The 18839-nt window shown below is 49.2% G+C and overlaps 1 protein-coding gene across 2 annotated transcripts in view; it reads left to right on the top strand.

Annotated features, from left to right (window-relative positions):
- LOC108152444 (intraflagellar transport protein 172 homolog) overlaps positions 1 to 18839 on the top strand; it is a 33207-nt gene that overhangs the window by 8098 nt on the left and 6270 nt on the right. The window lies entirely within an intron of this gene.

Raw genomic sequence — 18839 nt, 5'->3', positions numbered from 1 at the left:
CCCGGAATATAATAGTTTTCTCTCAGTGCACACACAGACACACACACACACACGCACTCGTACACTGTTATTATCTAAGCAATGTACTTGGGCCGCAGAGCGCCTCAATTATTATTATCATTCGCTTGAAATCTAAGGCAGAATGCCCAAAACCCCTCCCAACCCCATCTCTCTCTCTCTCTCTCTGTCTCTCTCTGTCTCTCTCCGTCCCTCTAAGCCCTGTATCGTTGTCTCGCTCTGCGGCGGTGGCTGGGGCTTTGTTTCTGGCTTTCGGCTGCGGCTGCGGCTTCGGCTTCCACTTCGGCTTCGGCTTTGGGTTTCTGGCGCTCTTCAGCGAGTTAATTTATTCATGGCACATTTATGAGCATAGTGATTTCAGGCAGCACCTACAACAACCTTCCGTTTTCCGTTGTGCCGTTTTGCCGTTTTGCTGTTTTGCCGTTTTGCCGTTTGCCAACCTGCCACACCACCTTTCCGACAGACAACAAGAACAATGTAAAGGGAAAACTTCTTCATCAGGATGCGACCTCGTCCTCCTCCTCCTCCTCGTTCTCGTCCTTGCTCCATTGCTGCCTTTCGCTCTTGGAACAATTTGAAACACTTGGGCATACAATATGTTGAAATGATAATGAGCGAAAATTGTTTTTTGACTCCGTTCCCCAGGTGTTTTTGGGGCGGGGCGGCTGCCGGGGCACGGCTTCAAAGGATGTGTCTAAGCAGCAGGTCCCCAGAGTCCTGTGCTCTGTGTGTCCTGTGTTTTAGCCGTCTTATACCGCCCTCCACCTCCATCCTCCTCGCAACGGGCTAAGTGCCATGGACCGTTTTGCAGTTTAGTTTATTGAGCAAAAAGTTGCGTAGCAATTTGTGGGCCAATGTTTTAATAACTAAGTGCCTTCCCTGCCCTGCCCAGCCCTGCCCTGCCTGTCGTCCTTCGTTGTCCTGGCAGATAAGATCCAGCTTTGAGTCTCGCTTTTCCGCTTAAATGCTCCTGGCTTTCACTTTCCCTGACCTGACCTGACCAGACCAGACTTCTCTTGATTCCTCGAAGTGGAACTGAAACTCTTTCTTTCGATTGAGTTTCACTTTCATTGCCATGCCAATATCTGAATGACTGACGGATGGACAGACAGATAGACGGCTTTCATCTGCTACTTTCTACTACTGCCCGTCCACCCGTCCACCCGTCCACCCGTCCATCCGTCCGTCAGATATGTCGAGAGGCCACGCCCATTTGTCGTAGTTGTCGTTGGGAAAAGTCGCTGGCAGCAGCAGCAGCGTTGATTGCATCGAAGTTCTTAGTCAATATTTGTCGATTTCAATGAAATGAGAATTTGACATGCAAGCAAACACGGCAGACAACTTTGCCGATGAGAAAGCCATGCCCATGCCCATGCCATGGATACCGAGTGGCAGAGAGAGAAAGAGGGACAGCAGGAGACTTTTGCTTCTGCCTTTACTTCTGCTGCAGTGGCAGCTGCAACAGGAGAAAGACAAACACGACAATCGGTTGGCGGTGCACCAGAGTTGGGTGCTGCCTCCTCGGTCTGGGGCTGGCTCTGGGGCTGGCTCTGGGGCTGGCTCTGGGGCTGGCACTGGCTCTGGGTGCAAATTAATTGCGATTTGTATGCAATGACATTTTTGTGTGTGGCAAAGTGATTGATGCCACTGCCCGGTGCGGGGCCATGTGTTTGCACTCGTTACCTTTGTTGTTCCTGGAAAAATGTCCACTCTAATGAGGCTCCACTTTGTCCGAGGCATTGATTGGGCTTTCGAAAAGGTTTCGGGTCTCTCTGCTCTCGGCTCTCTGAACTTTATCTTCCAGCCAAGGCCTCTTTTTATGCAACATTTCAGAGATTATCCCTGCGAAATGGAGGACCCTCTATGTGGCACATCTAGGATATGCTTACCACTTCTGATGCCTGATGCGCTCCACAAGTGTCGGATATGGCACGTGTATTCGGTTTCCTCTATACACATGCACCACACACACACACACACATGTACATACATGTATGTAATCCAATTATTTGTTAAGCATACTTAAGCGGGCGGCACGGTATAATTTTGCAGTACTTATGCCCCAAAAAACCTGCAGCTTCGCATGACAGTGCACTAATTACAAAATCAAAAACTACAAAACAGTTTGTGCAATAAATTCAATTAAAATTTTAAATGGCCCAGCGCGCAAACAGAAGTTTCTATAAAATAAAATTAATGCCAACTCAGCAGGGAAGCGGGGAGGCAGGGTGGCAGACTGGCTGGGGGTTCGACGGGGGAGGGGATGGGGGCATGGCTTCCAGGCAATTTTAATTTAATTCAATTATCCGAGGCATCAACGGCAGCAGGCGAGGCAACAACAACAACAACAACAAAAACAACAACAACTAGAACAAGTTGAGCATTCAATTGCCTCGATGGAATAAAAGTTGTACCAGGTGCAAGCTGCAAGCTGCAGGGGGCAGGATGCCCCATGGAGGCGAGGAGTGTCTACCTATTTAATAGCTGCTTCTCTGTGGAGGTGGAGATGGAGGTGGCTGTGGAACTCTTTTGCCAATGCAATTAAATGCAATGACAACTAACGATTGGTGGAAGGTGGATGGTGGAGGGGGGGGGGGGGGGGCCGAGGCCAATCAATTAAGCCTTGGCAACGAATCTTCTTGGCTGCCCAATTGGTGCACTGCTGCTTGAGTGGGTCGTGTCTCCGCCGCTTCCCGCATTTCCAATTAATGGCAGCTAATTTATTTGAACTGGACCAAAAATCAATATCAATATTGGCGGAACGAGAGGAGGCAGGATTGTACATTCCTCATCATCGGCAGCGGCAACGGCAGCGGCATGCCTCAGGCCATGTGGCCAGGAATCTGATCTTTGGCGGAGGGGCCACGGGCCATGGGGCTGCTGGAATGCCGGGGATGTTGGCTGGGGGGTGGGGGATAGGGGGTGCTTTCGGCTCAATTATATTTTTATTTATGCGCCAACATTCGCGCACTTAACAAAATAGCATCCGGCCAGCCCCGGAGCATCCTTTTTCTCCTTGGGATCCTTGGGATCCTTGGGCTCCTAGACAATGGAATTTTATTGTTTCGCCAATGTAAGCAAATTTGGTGGAAACTTTTTTTGTAGCGCCTCTTGGCCCAATGGGGGGGTGGGGGCACGGGACTATAGCATAAATAAAGTTATGTATTTGATTATGAAACTGGCGGACAGGCGGGACAGAGCAGGGCAGGGAATCGTGGCCAATGGATTCAATTGCTTGGCAGCAATCTTTATGGAAGGGACAGACGGAATCATAAAAAAAGATGAGAAAAATCCTGGAGGGGTGTGGAGGGGGTGGAATGGAGTGGAGGGGCTGAAATGGAAGTAGAAGAAAGCTTTTTATGACCCAAAAGTTGGCTTTAAATGAAAGTGTCCAGTCAAGTGAGTGTCCCCCCCCCCCCGTGCCCTCTCGACAAGAGAAAAGATATATGTGTATCTATTTGTTCTGGCAATCGATTTCGTTCGCTGGCGATAGATACTTCCACAGGATGCCACACAGGCCACAGGATAGGCCGCACTTGAAACCCTTTAGAGAATAAACCACTATTTGTCGAGCCCTTCGCACCTGGGCCGACCCAAAAATCAGGACGAAAGTGATTTTGGGAACACTTTGTGTGGGTGTGTGGGTGTGTGAGTGTCTGAGTGTGTGTTTGGGTGGAGTGTTTTGACCCTTTTTCTCTCTCCTGCGGCACAAATTCCAAAACGGCACTTCCGGGTGGGTGCTTAAGTTGTAGTTTTTCTTTTTTTTTGTGTCTTGTGTCTGTTCTTCCGATGGACAGAGGAGCAGGAGCTGGACCAGGGGCAGGAGCAGGGGCAGGCAAACATTCCGTAAATTTCCTTTTACGCCTCTCTCTGTCTCTCTCTTTTTACGAGATCATTTAAAGCCAGCCTTTCCTTTCCTTTCCTTCGCCCGAGCCGAGTGAAATGTTGCACATATTTTGTGTGTCCCTCAGCAATTCTGTTGCATTTTTCTGGGCTTAATTTAGATGCTGGCTGGCTGCCTGCCCCCATGCTTCGCCTCTGTCTAATTGCAATGCCAGCAAGAATTGGCATTTGGAAGGCAAACAATATGCGATATTGTTTCATATATTGTATGCAAATGTATGTACGAATGTATGTATGTATGTACATTTATTATATGCAAAAACTTAGTATTCCGAAAAGGAATAAAAATACAGTTGCAGAGCCATGAAATTGCATTTTCCTTTTGGGTTCACATCCACTGACAACAAACAATGGCCAAAGCCTGATTGAAATGAAACGATACAGGGGGACAGGCAGGCAGACAGACAGACAGGACATTCGGTTTTTACATGTCATGCAAAGAGTGGGCTGTGTTGGAAAATATCAAACAATTAAATTACACGCCGAGCAGTGGCAGAGGCAGAGGGCAGGGGCAGGGGCAGGGCCACAACCAGGGCACGAGCACGAGTACAACGCACACAAAACTATATCCAAAGTGAACTCAATTTGCTGGCATCTAAATCATTTTTAATTTGAACAAAAACAACAAACAACAAACAGCGGCAGCGGCATACCCAACGAATCCCCGGCAACAAAATACAAACGTTTTGTTTGCCCCACGAATGTTGCAACAGCAGCAACACACTCACCAAAAACAAAAACAAAAACAAAAAAAATGTAAAACATGAAAGGATTGTTAGTTTTGAAAGCCGCAGAATAGGATACCCTCGCCGATGGGTCTTTTTATACCCGATACTCAAAGAATGCAGGGGTATATTAGATGGGCAGAAGGAAGGGTTTCCGACCCCAGGATATGCGCCTAGATCTCGGGAACTACAAGAGCTAGAGCAACAGCATTTCGTATCAGGACTTCTGTAATATCACCCTGCATCAAGTTGGTTTCAACCTTCAAACGTCCTCCATAAAGGACGTAAAACTGTGGCATTCATATTTTCGAAATCAGGAGAAAGCCAAAAGCGCAGAATCATAGAGAATGATCTACCAGATTGCCGATTAGATCTGGTCAGAAGGAACAAAGGAAATTGCAATGGCGCTCACTCAATCTCTCTCTCTCTCTCTCTCGCACGCTCTTCCTCGTGCAGTGTGCGCCCTCTAGCGAGATAAAACGGCTGGTGTTGGTGTGAGAATAGAAAAATAGCCACAAATGTAAATAAAAATGGAAACAGCTAGAATCTATTAAATACAAATCTCCTAAACGGATTGCCAGATTTTTTCGGAATTTTTTTGTTGCTAAAAAATCAAATCTTGCTTTTTGGAAACAGCGATACCAAACGACCTATACAATATATTTGATTTATAACATAACTAATAGGCTCGCATATGTACTGACCGGGTATACCAGCTGCCAGGTGGCAAGTGTCAAAGTAGAGCCGAGGCCCGTGCCGCGGCTCGCAACGGTCCCCCTCGTTTCTTTTGAAGGATTTCCAGCAATTAATAAGGATGCTTTGGCCCCTTCCTTCTGCATCCCTCGATGAGCCGCAAACACTTGCCAACAATCGGCATACCCTCCTCCGCAAAAAGGGTATCATTGGTAGCAAAACATATTTAACAATAACAAAATATAGCACATATCTGGGCGGAGCAACAGAGATGGAGAGAGCGAAAGTGGGAGAGAGAGAGTGAGAGGCTGGGAGCCTGAATGGAAAGTGAGAAAAAGCATGTTTGTGCAGCGAGAGAGAAGCGAGCGGAGAGGAGTCGGAAGCAACAACAACATTGAGAGCACACACACACTCCCGCACACGCTCTACCGCTCTACCGCTCTACCTCTCTGCCACTCTGCCACTCTCCCATGCCATGTACCGTTACACGCTGCTGCACAATTATTCAAATCCACGAGCCATGACTGCAGTCGAGAGCGACAACACCGGAGCAGAGGTGCAGGGAGAGCGAGGGGGATGGGGAGGGCAAGAGCTGGAAGAGAGAGAGCATACATTTACACAGGAGATAGCAGACGGCAGCAGTCGGGGCGAAACGGATACCCTCTACGAGTGCCCTCCAGGAGCTGGGGATAGAACTAATTAATACCGAAAGAGGGCGGCACAGCACAGTACCAGCTGCCAAGTACAGGGTACTCCCCAGTCAGGTCTCCAGTTGGGTGGCCAAAGAGATGGACATACACGGGAGAGAACAGGCCGGGGATATCCTGTACTCGTTCAAGCAGGGTCTCCATGCACGTATGGATTACAGGCAGATTTCGGGCCAAAGCCGAGTACAGGATGTCCCCCTAGTCGATGCATTACTCTCGCTGGCCCTTCAGTTCCTAACTCGTTTTAATTTCTTCCTTTGTTTGCCGCCTCAATTTGTCACAATACTCGTAACAATGGAATTTAAATGTTTTCAGCAGCAATAAAAATAACAAAGAATTACAAAAAATAACAAAAATAATAATATTCGTTGAGGGCTTTCCATTGCGGAGACGGCAATTACATAAAAATTTGATTTAGAGAAGCTTTTTGCCCAGCTCTCCACGCGTGTTAAGCCCTTAAGAGTAGATCAACGTTTGCGAAAAGGATTACACAAGTAATTTATGTGGAATTCGAGCCATTCATTCCCGCCGCACAGATCCCCGCAGTGCTCGGATCTGAGGGACAGAGCAACTATCAATTACCATCATCTCATCCGGGGCTAAACAAGAAGAGCTCTCCCGAAGACCTCCTAATAAATGTGTGCCTAAGCACTGGCTCTTCTCACCTCTGTCCGTAGCCTCCTTTCAGACTCTTTTTCGGAATGACAAAGCCCAAGCAAATGACGTGAAATATACATAAAGAGGAGGAAGAGCTGGTCATAAAATGGCGAGGGGGACGAGGGCTGGCTGCAAGTGTGGCATCGTTCCATTCGCCCACTTACAAGTAATAACACTGGCCCCAGAGAGGGGCATAAAAATCACCCACACCATATGGGCCATAAAAAGTATATGGTAAGCCAAAATCCAAATAAACCCCCTGCCCCCATCAAAGCCCATCTAAGACGACTCCTTCTGTCTCGCTGGTGGAGCCCGGCGGAATATATATTTCACACAAAAAGCAAAGCCATCGCATAATGCGTGTGATTGATTCACCTGTATCCACCTCTCGCGACCCCAGCTGCAGAGCAGTTGTAAAATTGATGGGCCCCATTTGGGCAGCGGGAAACGAGAAACGAGAAACGAGAAACGAGATTGCAGAGACCATTGCTTTTGCGATGATTAGCGGAGAGGAGGAGGCACAGGCACATGCCACATGCCACATGCCACAAAATCTGCCACCGACTCCTCCGCTCCATATCCGTGCCGGGCATCTTTGGGTTGGGCTTGGGGGTGGGGGGCATGGCCCCGCAGAAGTTTGCTGTTTGCATGGGTTAAACTGTCGTCTGGTATCGGGGCAACACAATCAGCAAGCCGGAGCCGCCAGTAAGTCACAGCGAAATGAAACAAGCCAGCAAAAGTTGGTTAGTTAAAAGTGTTTGTCATTGCTGACACCTTTCGTCTTCGCCCAGCGAATGTCCCGCGACAACAAGGACAACGACAAGGACAACGACAACGACAACGACAACGACTTGAACAACTCGAGACAATGAGCACCGCGAGTCGACGTGAAAAGGGCAAAGTTTTTCCTTTTTCCCTTTTTTTTTTTCTTTGCTCTTGTTTTGCCTGCCTTTTGGACTCCTTCGGCAGCCAGCTTTGGACCTTGTTGCTTGTTGGCCTGCTTGTTGGGCGGCCAAAAAGTTTCCTGCGCTCTCATGTTGATTGGTGTTAAATATTTGGCGGCGGCATTTCTCGCATCAAGTTTTGTAAATCTAATTTATTACATTGTGTGGTCCAGTTTTAAAGCCAACAAAAAGAGTCAACAAATGGTATCCCCCATACCCCATCCTTCCCCCACAATCTCTCTCTCTCTCTCACTCGTTTTATGCGCGTTGGTTTTGGTGTTAAGCCCCACCACAGAATGCCACAGAATACCACAGAATACCACAGATTGTGTCGAGCAGATCTCATGTGACTGTTTCCATCATCTGTGCGTGTGTGTGGGTGTCTCTGTGTGGGTGTGTGTGTTTTGGGGTTTTCTGTTTCAGTTTCCAATTTGCTGCTGCTTTTACGATATGTCTTCATATCATTTACGCTTATTTTGTGGTCTGTCCCCTGGCTTTGAGCTCCAGACACGCTCGCCTTCGCACTCGTCCTCGTCCTCGTCCTGGTACTGTGTCCCCGGCTCAGATGTGCACCCGCTAGCCATTTATCAATGTTGGCAATTCGTTGTGGCCGCTTCAAGTGGCTCCCCGAGAGCACGGCAGCAGGGGAGCAGCGATTGGGGCAGACGAGCCTGTTGTGTTGTTGTCATTGAAAGTGCACTTAAACTGCAATCGGGTTCGCGTTCGCTTTCGCGTTTTCATTATGCCAACCCATAAAAACGATGGGACGATACGATCCAACCCCAAACAAGCGAGTGAAAGAAGCGAAGCGCCTGATGCCGCGGCTAACTTTGTTTCTGATGGTCTGGGCACTCGACTGGGGGAATACCCTAGAGCGAGGGCAGGTTCTTGAGGGATTTGCATGTGCATGGCCATTCGATCAATCAAGGCACTGCTTTACACCTTCTGCTTCTGTATCTGGAAATGAACCCCAACAATCCCCATCACCATCACCCCCTGTACACCCTGCCCGTGCTCCTGCCCCCCAGAGGGTGTGTTCGATGGCAACAGCGAACACAAAAAAAGGAAAGTTATCAGCGTAAACAATTCAAGCACTTCAACTAGTTTCGGGCGCCTCGATAGTGCTCCAGATAATGGCCCGAGACGGGGCGGGGGGGCTATGGCAGGGGATGCATAATGAAAAGTTACCAAAAGCGAGAGAGAGAGGGCCAGATGGAGGGGGGGACAGAGAGAGACAGGCACGGCACCCCCTTCTCATTCGCAGAGCGACAAATTTTTATGGGCAAACTTTCAATTACCCAACTTTTTTCTTGCTTGAATTACTTTTGAAATGCTTGGCTCACACACACACACACACAGAGATACTTGTACAGCCAGGACATATGCATATGTGTGTGTGTGTGTGTGTGTGTGTGCTTCGTTTGCTTCACTGGCTCTGCCGCTCCGCCTCCCTGCCCCTCGGTTGCTGTTGCTGTTGCTGTCTCTCCTCTCTGTCGTCTCTTTGATGTTCTGCGGTGGCCATGGCCATTGACTCTCCCCGCTCCGTTTACTCACCTGACTGTCCACCCACCACCAGCCACCCGTAGAAGCAGCAGCAGTAGCAGCAGAGACCCCCCCCTCAAGGACGCATAGCCATTTATAATGCCTGTATATTATTACTTTTCACTTTTGGCGAGCAAATTTACGAGCGTGCTTTGCAATTTTTCAACTTGTTACTTAGCGCGAGCGCCACTTAAACACTTTTAAACGTAATTCCAGGCACCCGCACCCCTCTGGGGGGGGGGTGGGCAATGGCAGGGAAAAGGAATTGAAGCTCAGCCATGAAATATGAATCTCCCAAGACAATGGGATTCCCCATTACCATTTCCCCCATTGCCTCCATTCAGTGGAGGCGGAGGCGGAGTGTGCCAAAGGAGCACGAGGCCATTTCAGCGCCTCGGCCATTAATCATAATCTGTTGGCATAATACATAAAATATTGATGCTAAAGAGTTCAAAAATATATACACACCGTGCACCGGAGTACGGAGTACACGTGCACACACGGAGATGATAATAGCCACTAAACACCTACTTACCGACGGGCCAGAGTTATTAAGACCAAATGGAGTGGCCGAAAGGAAAAGGGGGGAGAGCGAAAGAGCGAAAGAGAGTGCTCAACCCAAAAGCCGCATGGCATTTTAGTTATTTATGCCACCTTGCAGCATGGCATAGCATATCGTGCCGTAAAAGAGAGCAGGAGCAGCAGATAATATTCGGCTTTATTAGTTATGGCCCAAGCCGTAAGTCTTTTCGTAATAGTTTCTGCCCGGCACACACTTCGGATGAGTAATGTTCGAGTGCGAGGCGGGGGCGAAAGCCACAATACAGAACGTTGATTACAAAATAAGAATCACTTGAGCTCTAATCTATTTTGAATCGATGTCGATGCTCGGGCAATAGTTGTGGACAAACGATAAATCTGATCAATTTGGAATTTAAATTGGCGAAATCTAATCCACATAATTCAATTCGATTCGCTCTGCTTTCCCCACACGATTAACCTGCTCCATTCTGTTTTATATTCTATTCTGTTCTGTTCTGTTGTGCATTGATTCCACATGCCACATGCCACAGGGCCGGGCCCCCCAATAGATTCGACACAAATACCTACTGCAAATCCCCAAAAGACCGCACACAAAACAAACGACGAAAAAAAATACTCACTGTTCTCAGTTCTCTGCTCTCTGCTGGCATTTCGAACATTTAAATTTCCATCGCCGCTTGGCGTTTTGCAGTCCAAATAAATTGACATTGCGAGAAGGCAAACAGAAATCGACGGCGAGCACGAAATGTTGCAACATGCAAGGCAAATGTCAATGTTTGTAGCACAACGCCCACCACCCACCCCCACTCCTCCTCTATCCTTCTCTACCATCCATCCTTCGAGTATTTCCGGTCAGGCGGAAGTGTCTGAATGATGGATGCTCGGCATTCTGTGGCCGGGCTAAACAGAAAAACTAAAATGTTGAGCGGGGCACGGCGGCCATTTTGGTGTGCGATTTGCGAGGTATTTAAAGTGCGCTCCACATTTCTGGCCAGAGCGCCACTTGAGCTGTTTTTAATGAAGTCCTGGCTGCCAGTCCCCGGGGCCCAGTGCCTGTCCCTGGTGCGACCCTTCGAAGATGAATCGTTGGGTCAGGCTGGGTGCTGGCTGGCCTCGAATGAATCAAGCGATGATCACTTTTCCTCCTGCCATTCGATTGTGCCGCCCCCCAGGGCGGTGGGGGGGGGAAGGTCAGCAATTAAAAACGCATAATTCATGGCCCAATGAATTTTTCAAAGCCGATGCCCCAAAAAGGTGTGCTCTGCATATAATTAAATTTGCTAACCCAAAAGTAATTGGTGGTGGATGTGGATGATCCTGATGAAGTATACGGGCAAGGCCCTTTAATTATCCCCCACTCACACACACACACACAGTCAGACACACATGTGGGAATGGGGGAACACGATATGGTTGTTAGTCAAGGGGTGGGTGGAGGGTCTGGGTTGGGGGATAAATTGAATGTAAGCAGAGCGAGAGATGCTGCAAAAACCGAACCGAACCAAGGTGAGCATCACAGTGGAGCCGGACAGGCGACAATGACACATGATTATGTTTAGCCAGCTAGGGGGGGGGGGGAGGGGAGGGGAGGGGGGTGGCGCATAGAGCAGCTGCCACCTTTGACCTGACCGAAACCTAGTTTGGGGCGCCCAACCCCCCACCGCCCACCTGCAACATATTGCGGCCCATTACATTAGTCTTGGCCCTGGCCCGTGTTCGCCTTTCGCCAATGGCCATGTGGCATGACCCGGACCACCACTCTTTCCCCTTCTCCATCTCCATCTCCTGCTGCTGCTCCTTGTCCCTTGTACGACAAGAGCCATTATGCATACGTATGATTAATGAGATTCGTGTTATTGTGGATCCAGACAACCACTTTTTGTGTCTGCCGCTGCCGCTGCTGCTGGCTTTATCAATCAGATGTCGACCCGCACAAAAGAAAGGCGTTGTAATCATGCTCAAAGCCCCTAATAGAATACCTCAAATCTGGCTGGCATGTCCCTCTCTGTCTCCTCCAAGTGGGGGAAACCGCAACTGCATTGTTCCTGCCTGCCTGCCCGCCGGCCCGCCCGGCCCTCTGCTTTTTTGTGCCACTCACAATGCCATCATTGAGCACACATTGTGCCAAAGCCACTTCAATTTGTTGCCCCGGCGACCACATCACGAATTCATGACCCTTTGGCCAAATAACCAGCAAAACCAGACCAACAAAACCAAACCCAGAAAGAAAAAAAAAAAAACAATATGCAGCGCCCGCTGGGACCTGGCTTTGGGGGGATTGGGGCTGGGGCTAGGGGCTCGGGGTGGGGGTGGAGTTGGATCTGACGGAACAAACCGACATAACCAACCATCAATCAAAACGGGGAGTCGTCGTCCACCGACAAAGGGGCGGGCGTACCAGAAAATTGTCCTCTCTCTCGCCAGGACAGCAGCCTCCGAACCGAAATTGTTTTGTCCAGGCGTGGCCATGCGGCGTATGCGTGATGCGGATGGGATCCCATCTCTGCGCTGCCATCGCTGTAATTATCACCTGGCCGAACAGAACGTGCTGTTCATTTTCATAAACACAATTATTTATTAATTAACTAAAACCCTGACAATTTTAGGCCCGCGTCCGTCAAAGTCAATTGGTATTTAATTGGAGCGCGGACATCCCTTTGAGCGACAGAAATGATAGGGAGAGGGAGCGTGGCAGGACAACGGCCAAACCACGGCAGGACCACGGCAGGATATGGAGTGCTTTCAACCAGCAAATGCACAAAATAGTCGGACATTTAATTTATGGCGGGCCGCTGACAAGCGATTTAGATTGATTGCTCCATCCACCATCCACTATCCACTATCCAAAGGGGGGGCGGCTCTGAGGGGGCTGCCAGTTGCGAGATTAATTAATAAACAGCACGCAGACTGCGGACTTCAAACTGGAACTCATTTCAGAATTCGCTAGCTGCGAATGCGGCTTTCCCCGCAGCCCCGGCACCGACCCCCGACCCGAGACCCTGTGAACGTATTTTCCGACGCTCGACGACATTCATTTGCCTGTCGCCAAGGTGTTTTTTGTCAGCTCTCCGCCAAATAAATGTCACAGGACACAAGCAGAAGCAGAACAGCCAGACGGACGGACTGACGAACATGAACAGGCGATGATGAGACAAACAAATCTAGAAATTAATTTCATTTCATTGGGCATTTGTTTGATGCTGGGGGTGCGGGGGGGTGCTGGGGTGCGAACTTTTGCTCAGTTGACACTCAAATTAAATGTCAAATATTGCGAAATTGCCGGCGATAGGTTTGAAAATTAATTAACATTTTCGTCACTGAGGCACCGAGGCACTGCGGCACTGAGGCACCGAGAGCACTGAGAGCACTGTTTGTTGGCCAGCGGTGCGTATGATTAATATGGCCAAGGATTTCATTTGGCGACTATCCCAAAGCCAGCGCCTTTGGCGGGGCAGCGGCGCACGTGTTTGGCATTTTTCTGCTGGCACTTTTGAAAACTCAACAATGTGCCACGCCCCCAGGCCAAAGGCAAAGCCAAAGCCGAACTCGCCTACTGTTCGACGGCAGCCCCGAACATAAATCTCTCAAGTGTCCCATAAAATTTCCGCACATGTACAGAATCAAAATGAAAAGAAATCGGCTGGAAGAGAGCAGGACTGGGGAGAGAGAGAGAGGTCGTAGTGCAATAACTTATCAAAGTTAATAATTCTTAATGTTAGTGCATAAATAAGACTGAAACAGAGTTGATGGGTGAGGGGCGGGGGGAGGACGGGGGTACAGCGACAGCGACAGACATATCAGGAGTTGTCACAGCCAGCGCCCATAAAAGTATGTTTCGGAATAAATACGGCTGATGCTGATGCTGCTGCAAAAAACAAGAAGAAAGCAGGCATAAAGGAAGAAATTTAAAATTTATGCAAAAAGCAACAGAAGCAGGCAGCGGCGGCGGCGGCGGCAGTCAGTCGTGGGGGAGAGGAGCACGGGGAGGATGGGAAAAAGTCAACTGACTGAAGGCTAATTTGCATAAGGAAAACGACAAACGAAACTCGAATGTAACGCTCTATCTCGCTCGCATTTTTATACCCCACCACCCCCATCCCCTCTCTCTCTGTCTCCCTCTGTCGTGTGTGTGTGTGGGGGAGTGTGCTCAGTGGCCTGGCAAATATGAAACGTAAAGTGTTCATGCTGACATCGCGACATAAAGTATATATGAATATGAATCTGTACATCTGTACATCTGTGCATCTGTGTGTGTGTGTCTGTTCGTACAACTGTTTCCCTTTTATTTGGCAGGCCTTTTGGCTAATAGCACACCCTCTCGCCCGCCTCCGCCCCGCTTCTGTTGGCTGGCTGGCTGGCTGGCTGGCTGTTTGTCCGAAGCAGCAGGGCAGAAACGGCAGGCCAGGCCAACAATAAAGCGCACAAACGCCATTCATGCATGGGACTGTGTGCGAGAGGGTGTATGTGTGTGTTTGTGTGGGCAAGTCTCTCCTTCCTCCTCCAGTGACAATCCAAAACAGGAAAGAACGGATTGCCTCCAAAGGGCCGAGGGCTTGCATACCCTTGCCCAACGATCTGTACGATTTTGGATCAACAATATCCTTGGGATACTGTGCTCCGATTTTGTTCTATATCAAAGTACTTCCAAAGGATACCTCCTGCACTTGTTTCCCCCCAAGTTTCAGCCATAAATGTCCCACATGAAAGCCATTTCTACTCGTCTCCCAATGCTGCTCAAAATTATATATAAAATACGAGTGTTTCCAATATTTCCCTCTTCGCACTCCAAACATCTGCTCAAAATCATAATACCCTCTTGAAAGGCGGGGGGGGCGGGGGCACAAAAAGGTCATCCAATTGTGTCCAGACATTGGCTTTGGTTTAGTTTTTATGTTTTTATATGCGATATGTTCGGGTTTGGTTGTTTGGTTGTGCTTCTGGCCAGCATCGCTCATTTCCGGTCAGGCCGCAATGTGGTTATGAATAAGTTATGGCCATCTCGATCAGATGAACTGAAAACGGGCACTTGGATAAACATTTTGGGGCCCTTTTAATTACATCTTTAATTGTCAGAACGGCATCGGGCAGGGCACGGAAGTGCGGAGGATGAGGGTTGCTGGGACTGGGCCCCCAAAGCATTTGTTAATCACGTAATTGGCCAAAGTTTGGCATTGGCTTAAACTTTGTCCAGGGAATCGTGAAAATGTTGCAGCTCATCCAGCAGCCAGGAGATACGGCGATAGCGAAATGAAACAAACGCTTGGCCCGTATCGCGGACAAACCATCTATCTTCCTACGCGCCGTTGGAAAATTATGACTTGAGCCGGGAGCCAAAAAGGGCCAAAGGACTTGGCCAGTAAAGTTCATTGTGCCACATTTCATTTGGCTAAAAGTGCCCGTGGCATGGTCTGCTGCTCTGCTGCTCTGCTGCTCCGCTGCTCTGGCTTCTGCAAATGATGCCCGTGAGCCATCAAAGCGATTGCTTCATTTTTTCGATTGAATAGATGCGTTGGGGGATACCCAGTACCAGTGCTGTGCCCATCATATTACGTACAATCCCTATTCCATCCCCGACTGGCCATGAGTGCAGTTTTAATGCTTTTAAGCTGCTAAGCCAGAGGGGAATTCTTTAGCTGCTTCCAGTGCTTCCAGTGCTGGCTGCTGCCTGCTGGCTGGTTGCACTCGGTTGGCTTCCACTCCTGCTCCTGCTCCTGCTCCCTGGCCAAAACTTGGAGGCAGTAAAGCGGAACTAGGCAAACTAGTCCATCTCTCTGGCACTCAATTCTCCAGCTCTCCAAGGTGATTATTTTGCAATTGTTGTGCCAATTTTTAACGCAAATTGTTGCCAGACCCACACACACACACACACACACACATGAATGGGAATACGGACATAAGCGTGGGAGATTCGGAAGTCGGCACAAGTCCGGAGAAAGGAGCCCGGAGACGGGAAGGCATTCTCGTATTTTGATTTCATTACGCCAGCAGGCGGAATATTTCCAGTTCATGATTCCGTTGCTATCCCCCATCCTAATGGGCAGATGTAGAGCCATTTATGTACATTATTATTCCGCTTTTACTTTCCATATTTTTTCCTATTTTCACTTTATGCTTGCTTACACACAGAGCTCCCTTCCCTTCCGTTCCTTGGGGCCTGTTAAATGATTGACCCACGCTCCCCGTTCCTGCTGTCGCCATCGTCATCGCCATCGCCGAGCCCATCGCCATTGCCGGGAATTATTGTTATGGAAATCGCTTTGATTGCACGTTAGGAGCATTTAATTATATGCTCAAGGGGGGGGCGAGTGGGATGGGAGGGGGCGCCGCGGCCTATAATTTCGAGCAGCTTAAATGCCATAGGTTTCCAGGCTCAGGGCCGATCCGATCAGATTACAAATTGAATATCTGCCTGTTAAGGGAGGAGACCCTCGAGTGCGAGTGCGAGTGCGAGTGCGACGCCGACTACATAAGTATGTACATATCTCCAAATGGCATTACGAATTCGACCTTTCCGTCCTGTTCCGTTGCGTTCCGTTCCGTTCCCTTTCATCTTGTTTTTTAGTCAAATCACCCTGCGGCGCTGGCTGGCTGGCTGGCTGGCTGGCTGGCTGGCTTTCTTTTATGCGCTTGACAAACTGCGTTAAAATCTCCACTGACCGGAAACTAATTTGAAAATGTTATTCATTATGCATAGCACTCGTACTCGTACTCGTTCCCCCGTCCCCCCGTTTCCCCGCTCCCCCGTTAGCTTGGTATGGTATCCCTGCTCTCTCTCTCTCTCTATCCCTCTGCTACTCTCTTATGCCCCCCACGGACGGACTCCACTCGACTGGCGTTGCTGCCGCTGTTGCCGCTGCTGCCGCTTCTGCTGTTATTTTTCGCGCACTTTCGCTGTTCGCGAGTTTGTTGCAGTTTTCTACGCACGGTCTGGGGCATCCCCTGAGTGACTCTGTGACTGTGTGAGTGACTGAACGAGAATGTGTGTGTGTGTGTGTGTGTGACCCAAAGTTAAAGGAAAAAGTTTCGGTTTTTCGCCTTGCATTGCATGCCATGCGATGGCAGGAAAGTGCGCCAAGGACTAATGCCCAGATTTGAGTTGAGTTGAGTTGAGTTGCGGCTATGAGAGAGTTTTAACCAGATTGCTGCCTTAAAGCCGAATTAGCTCGCCAACAGCTCTATGACTCGCCAACAGTTCCTGTGGCTCTGGCTAAAAGTTGGCTTAAATAGTTTCACCAGAGCAGCAGAGAGACGAAGAGGGAGAGAGAGAGAGAGGAATGGGTAATGCTGGAGAAAATACGAGTGGCGAAAGGCATTTCATTTCCTTTTTTGCCTGGCACCTGATAAACGCCCTAATTGAGAGCATCTTGAGTGGCGGCTTGACTGCTCGACTGCTCGAGGAGATGCTATAAATTATAAGTCGACAGCGCGACAGCGCCAGCGGCAGCCAAAGAGAAGCGACAAAGCGGCAACGGCAACGGCAACGGCAACGGCAACGGCAAAGGCAAAGGCAAACGCTGCTGGCAACCGCCACACGACCGCCATCTCAGAGGAAGGAAAACCGTGGAAACAATGACAGCCCAGCCCAGACCAGAAAGGAGAGGAGATGGGAGGGGAGGGGTGTGGGGTGGTGGGTGGTGGGTGGACACTAGGATAGGAAACCTTAAGGGGCGAAAGCAGCAGTAGCCAAGTTTTAGAGACAAAAGTCTGGCAATGGTTTAAGGCAAAAGGAAAAGAGATAAAAAAATGGCATGCGTCGCATGGAACATGAACCAAAATGGCACCCACAAGAGCTTCCGGCAGACGTCCGCTTTAACAACTCTTTTACCCACACTCACGCACACATACACACAGGCAGGCAGGCAGCAGGCAGAGGAGGAGGAGGAGGACACACACACACACATAGAAACAGATGAGAACGCCCTGCACATTAGCCATGTTATATTTCGGGACGGTGGTGGCGGGGGCGGTGGCGGGTGCGGGGTTTGGGTAACGCTTTTGTCATAAACCCATTAAAAGTCAAGGACAAAATTCATGTTGCATGTTTACTCATGCACACTCCCACACACACACACACACACACAGACGCGCACACTCGCACACACACGCACATACATCAGAGGAGCAGAACAAGCAGTGGCAACAAAGTAGCTTTAATTAATGAAACTCATTAAAGGGATGCCAGCACAAAGAGCAGCAGCAGAGGCGGCAGGCGGCCGAGAGACCAAGCCCAGGCCCAAGCCCAAGCCCAAGCCCAAGCCCAAAAGAACCAAGAACCCGGCTCGGTGCGGTTCCAAAAAGCCAGCCAGACAGAAGCGCTTGCTGCGACCTGCCACAATGCGTTGCCATACATTAGCCAGGATGGCGCTTGCTGGCTTGCCTTGGCTTGGCTTGGCTTTGGCCTCTGCTCCTGGCCCCTGAGTGGAGAGACTATGCCGCAGAATAAAATAATCAGCAGCAGAAACGCCAGCGACGGCGGCATTATCCTGCCTCTGACTTTGGCCAAGGCAAACGATGTTGCCCCACGACGACAGAAGGCGATGAAGCGAATTTCGCGAATTTCACGAACGGAACTGCCGAATGGAATGCACGAGAGAGTCCTCAGAATTAGCGTGGGCGAGCGAGAGCGTAGCCTGAGAGCTTTGCTGAGAGGATGCGCTGGGGAAATGGTGTGGTAAAGTTTTTCGGACAGAATTCCGAAAAGCTCCTGTAGGAGAAGGTACGAGTAAACAGTCGCATGCAGTCGAAAGCACTGCAAAGCAGGACATAATTCACAAGCAGTGAAAGCAGTTGAAAGCAGTGAAGCAGTGAAAGCAGTAGTGGCCTAAGCAAAAGCAGTTCACAAATAGCGTGTGTGCCATCTCAAGCAGTGCGCAAGAAGGCTCAGTGGAACTGCTTGCTTTTGCTTGTTTCGCAATTTTATTTCAGTTTTCACCCTTCCCTGTCCCTTCCGTTTGTTAATTATCTTTATTACAATATCTCTACTTTTTCATTTCATTAATTTTAAATGTTTCTCCGTGTTGTAGCCTAACTTTCGCTCTCAAAGCAGCGAAACTGCGAAACAGATATGTTATACTAGTATAAGTAGATAGTATAATAGCTATTATTGT

Source organism: Drosophila miranda, chromosome XR, assembly GCF_003369915.1.
Source record: "Drosophila miranda strain MSH22 chromosome XR, D.miranda_PacBio2.1, whole genome shotgun sequence".
NCBI classification, from domain to species: domain Eukaryota; kingdom Metazoa; phylum Arthropoda; class Insecta; order Diptera; family Drosophilidae; genus Drosophila; species Drosophila miranda.
The sequence above is the reverse complement of the archived record's forward strand: the minus strand, read 5'-3'. Positions and strand labels throughout refer to the sequence as shown.